The sequence below is a fragment of the Dama dama genome, chromosome 8 (assembly GCF_033118175.1).
Source record: "Dama dama isolate Ldn47 chromosome 8, ASM3311817v1, whole genome shotgun sequence".
Classification (NCBI taxonomy): Eukaryota; Metazoa; Chordata; class Mammalia; order Artiodactyla; family Cervidae; genus Dama; species Dama dama.
In genome coordinates, this window is record NC_083688.1 from 3,327,265 (window position 1) to 3,333,162 (window position 5,898).

Below are 5,898 nucleotides of genomic sequence, written 5' to 3' on the forward strand. Positions count from 1 at the left end.
ATGTGGAGTCAGACTGTAGATTAGTGTTTGACAAAGGATAGAGAGAGGAGAGATTTGGGAAGTGACTGCTAATGCATTTGTAGTTTCCTTCTGGGGTAATAAAAAAGCTCTAGATATAGATTCTAATGATGGTTATGCAACTTTGTGAATATCGTGAATATCAATGGATTGTAAACTTCAGACTGGTGAATTTTAGAGTATGTGAGTTATATCTCAAAAACAAAAAATAAGACCTAATTTCTCACTGTTGGAGGAGAAAGATACAAGTATGGGAAGTGAGAAAATTAGAATAAACTCTGAAGTTTCGAACTGGAATTGGAGGTCACATGTGAGATGCTGGATGGAATCACTGACTCAGTGGACATTGGTTTGGGTGGGCTCTGGGAGCTGGTGATGGACAGGGAGGCCTGGCGTGCTGCGGGTCACGGGGTCACAAAGAGTCGGACATGCCTGAGCGGCTGAACTGAACTGTGAACCCGTGGCTATACATATATATACACATATATATACACACACAGAAATAAATCTAGGTTTAGGTGTGTATGCTTTCCTTTTCTTTCCTCTGAGAGGGCCTGGGAGCAGTGACATGCTCACAGCAACGAGTACAACTAGCTGATGCAGATCTTGGTTTCTAAATACCATTCTCCACTAAGGACTTTACCAGGGAGTCCAAGGAAACAGGACACCTTGGAGAAATGGCCGAATCCACAGCTGGGATGGAGACAGTGGTGAGCTAAGAATATCAGATTCCAGGAAGTAAGCATGTTTTCAAAGAACAATGTCCCATTGTCCAAGTCAGGTAGCGTTTGGTACAGAAATAAGTAATGATAACAGTGGATTCAAGCTCATGAAATAAAATAGGAAGCCATGAGTCTATATAGATCTAATCAATAAAGAAATAACTTGAAAATGTCATGAGAAATAGGATATTGACATAGCTGCAAAAGACCTCTACATACAATACTTAATGACTGCAAAAGGGTGAGGAATAATCTAATCTAATAATCTAAGAATAATCTTAATCTAATCTACCTGGCAAGTACCACTGTAATCAAGAGATTAAAATGGACATCATCAGTAAAGGGCTAGAACTAAATGATGTTCCACTTGATAGGATCCAATGAGAACTCAGCACTGCCTTGATAGTATTTCTGCCAATGATGCAAAACCAAGATAGAATCATGAGGACGTATCAGTCAATTCCTTGATATAGAATATCAAAGAACATCTATAAAATACATGGCCTGTAATCTATAAAAATGTCAATCATTAAAGTGAAGGAAAATTTGAGGAGCTAGTTCTGACTTCAGAAGTCTAAAGAGACTAGGTATCTAAATGCAACATATGATTCTCACCAAGATCTTTTTGGTATAAAGATCTTGTTGGAACAGTTGGTGAAACTTGCATGGGGTCTCTGGATTAGTGTTCATTTCCTGATTTTTATAGTTTTAATGTTGCTTAATTTGATGAGGAAATGTCTGTGTTTGTGGGAAATACATGTTATAGTATTTGGGGGTGATGCATCAGATCAGCAGTTTATTCTCAAATAGTTCAGGTAAAAAATTTCTTTCTCAGTTTTGTGCTGGAGTCCATTATGCTTATATCTTTCCCAGTCTGCCCTCAGTAACATCATGTTGGTAGCTTGCAATTGGCTGTAGTGGGACTATTTACACCACGGAAATTAGCAAATATTACAGCTCAGGGTTTTTTTCTTAATCCTGGAGAGCCAATTGTTGATATTCTTTGTAGCATCTTTCAAACTGCTTTAATAAAGTTTTTATTATTTCAAAAAATTATTAAAGCAAAGATTTAATGTTACTTTTTCAAACCTTCCTTTGAATAAGACTTGCAATAAATATATAAAGAGCATTTGTACAGTGTTTTATAGTTAACAGAAGTATATTTTTATACTTTAATTGAATACTCTTGACAACCCTGTGAAGTAGAAATGGTCATACCAATTATAGAGACAAGTCAGTTGAGATCTAGTAAGTCACGTTCTGGGCCTCTCAGGTGTCTCAGGGGTAAAGAACCCACCTGGAATGCAGGAGCCGCGGGGCGCCCCGGGCCGGGAAGATCCCCTGGAGGAGGAAATGGCAACCCATTTCAGTATTCTTGCAGGGGTAATCCCATGGACAGAGGAGCCTGGCAGGCTAAAGTCCACGGAGTTGCAAAGAGTCAGACATGACTGAGCTCACGCGCCCACACACACACACACACACACACACACACACACACACACATACATACATACCGAGTCATGTTCTTAGACTTTAGGACGATGACTCTTTTTCATCCTTGTACTCCCAGGGCCTGGCATATTCCTTGGCTTGCATAAAAAATGATGGAAGGACATCTCTTAGTAGACAAGATGGGTCTCAAATCCAAAACGTACAACTCCAAGTCTCACGTATTTTTCCTGCTAAATTAAAATTTTAAACAATTTTAATCAAACTCGTATCACATGAATATAGCACTCGTACTCTAGTGTCAGTTGCTCATTCATGTTCAACCTTCTGTGACCCCCTGGACTGTAGCCTACAAGGCTCCTCTCTGTCCGTGGGATTCTCCAGGCAAGGATACTGGAGTGGGTTTCCATTCCCCTCTCCAGGGGATCTTTCCAACCCAGGGATCAAACCTGGGCCTCCTGCACTGCAAGCAGATTCTTTACCATCTGAGCCCTAAATCTTAATGTACTACGGCTAATCTTAAATTCTCCTCAACCACCTTTATAGCCTCCTCTATGGCCCCCATCCCCTCTACAGGGGTAGCTTCTGGGCAGCCTCCAGACCTATTTCAAGGTATTTGTGTTTCCCTCTGAACTACACTGACTTTCAAGTTCATGGCCAACTTTGACAATCCTGGAGCATTCCTGTTTTCCCTGGGAATGAGCTCCACCCACTTCCTCTGTCTCTCTTCTCCACTAACCTTGATTTTCTTGGTCTCTTTTATGAAAAAAAAAAAAAGCATAAAACCTTCTCCCCAGCAATCAAGCCACTCTCCTCTGTACAGAGGCCCCAAGAACATTTATTTCCATCTTAGAGTAAAGTCCTGCTTTGTAGCCTTGGCCCCAGTCTTGCGCCCACGTCACAGGAAAAATCATCAGGGTTGTTTAGCTGCTCCTTGGCAGTGGCCCTGTGCTCTAAAATAGACCAAAAGGAGGAAGAAGGAGAGAGAATATTTTCCAAATGTAAGAACGCGTGCAAGGGAGTGAGGGGGCAAAGAGGGGGCTTTGGAGCATTTTCCTTCACACTATGGGATCAGTGGTACCTATTCATCTTTAAGGAAGTTATCTGATTCCTAAAGCAATCGAGCCAGCAGCTAGGGAGATCTTAGTTCATTTGGTGTTGGGGTCAAGGTCAGAACATGTGGTCAGCAGTGTACGTTTTCTTGCTGTGGCATGGTTTGCTTACAAAACAAATGAGTCCCTTAAAAATAAGTGAAACTCAATCCAAACAATTCACCTTAAATCGTTATTGAAAGAGTGTGAAGGACAGAACGCTTGTGTACTGGTGATCATTTACTGAGATACTATTTTGTGTTTTTGTTCTCATCACCATGGAGAATTTTCCCTCCTTCATCCCAAGAAGGTAGCCAGAGCAGAAGTTCCCTGGCCCCCTGAAACCAGAGCCACCCCTACAACCCCCCAGTGAGGGCTTGAGTTCCTCTGGTGACTGGCATGGGATTGTCTGGGTAGGTCTCCAAGGGCTGGCCCTTAGTATGAAGGGGAGAGAGGAGGAATTTGGGAGAGCTTCCTCAGAGAACAAGAAGGGCTGGACAGAGGGATTTTAAGGGTTTCAGAGAAATGATCTGGCAGGACTTCTGATGGACCGAGAAGAGAGAATTCCGGCTCCAGACATTGAGACTCTCTGCCTGAGCAATGGCCTCCAGTGTTCAAGCCTGGCTCCAAGGCAGTGTACATGTCCCCTTCAAGGGAGGCTGGGACAGTGGACCTAGCAGAATGCAGTGTGAGCTGATAATCAGAGTCTGTCTTCAAATGATGTAGGTTGCACAAGCTCCCAAGGACATGTGCACAAACCTGGGGAGAAGAGGGTCAAAACAGGATCAAGATGGAATTTCCTGGTAGTCAGGCTGGTGCGGGGGGGTGGGTGGGGGGACCCATTCTTCTCATTAGAGGATGAGCATTTTCTTACGCCAGGTTGTTAGGGAGTTCACTGCATACTCACGATATAGACACTGACTTTGAGCCACACCACAATCTTTATATCTCTTTTACTTTCAAACTTGGTGTATCCCATTGAATGAATACTTTGTGAGATTCCAGTGAGGCCCTGTCACATACAAAATGTCATTTTACTTCACATTACACTTTGATGGTGAATAAGGGAAATATATTGTTTCATTTGCTGAAGCCTAGGAAGAAAGCTGATTCATAAATGGGTCTTTTGTGGCTCTTTCCTATGCCCTGGGAGACGTGGGGTGGGTCCCATGCTGATCCACTCAGCCCTGAGACTGGCAGTCAGCACTTCTGGCCTTGGAGCTCCTACTGGTCTTAAAATTCGCTAACACTTTGCCTCTCTAACTTTCATTCCTTTGATCTGCTTTGCCCTATGCGCACGGGATTACCCCATGCTCTTTTCTGTCCTCTATCAGTACTCCTAGTCTGGCTGTTATCCCCATCGGTTCTAATCTTCTCAACACGGGGACACTTCTGTTTTTGCCTCAACAACTGGTTCCAATCTAACAGGCATAAAGAGCACCTTCCCTGTGTCAGGCATGCTGGTAGGCATTCCCTGGTGGCACTTCATTTGGGAGGTATACCTGTGTCTGATTTTCAGAGGTGGGATCTAAGATTCAGAGAGGTCAAGAACTGTGTCCAAGGTCACACAACAGAAGTCGTAGAATGGGATTCACACCTTCCTTTTTCGGGTCTGAGTCTCTATTCTCTGCCTAACCCTACTTGGTTCCCAGGCTCTCCATCCATTTCTAAGGAGAAAATGAGATAAATGTTAAAAGGAAATCTATGTTGTATAACATAGTTTTGTATAACATATACAACATATAACATATGTTGTAATCTATGTTGTATAACATAGCTTGTATAACATATACAACATATAACATATGTTGTATACCTGTGAATCCCAACTCGAGTGTTAGTACCTGCTCTGATTTAAAGTCACCCAAGAGTAGACTCAGGCAGTAAAGAATCTGCCTGTAATGCAGAAGTCCTGGGTTCAGTCCCTGGGTTGGGAAGATTCCCTGGAGAAGGGAGTGGCTACCCACTCCAGTATTCTTGCCTGCAGAATCCCATGGACAGAGGAGACTGGTAGGCTGCAGCCCATGGGTTCGAAAAGAGTTGGACACAAATAAGTAAATAATACACACAGGAGTAGAAACTCAGTTTTGACTTTTATCTTAGACACATTGTTATAATAGCAAGTTTAGCTCTTGCAGCTCTGTGTCCCAAAGTGAGTCCCATGGAATAACTATTGCATAGGAATTTTTGCAGATGGTGTTGGGGAAATCGGCTCACTCTATTAAAAAACAAAAGTTGAATCTCTATTTCTTACAATATGAAAAAAAATCCTCCAGTCAACATAATACCTATTAGTGAAAGATAAAAACTATAAAACTAATAGAAGAAAAGCACCATTGTCTATTTTTGGACACATTGACATAGGTAGGGATTTCAAAAACAAGAAACTGAAGCACAAATTTTAGCAGGAAAAATGGACTTAGCTACATATAAATTAGGCTTCCCTTGTGGGTCAGTGGTAAAGAATCCACCTGCCAATGCAGGAGATGTGAGCTTGATCCCTGGGTCAGGAAGATCCCCTGGAGAAGGAGAGGGCAACTGACTCCAGTATTTTTGCCTGGGAAATCCCATGGACAGAAGAGCCTGGTGGGCTACAGTCCATGGGATTTCAAAAGAGT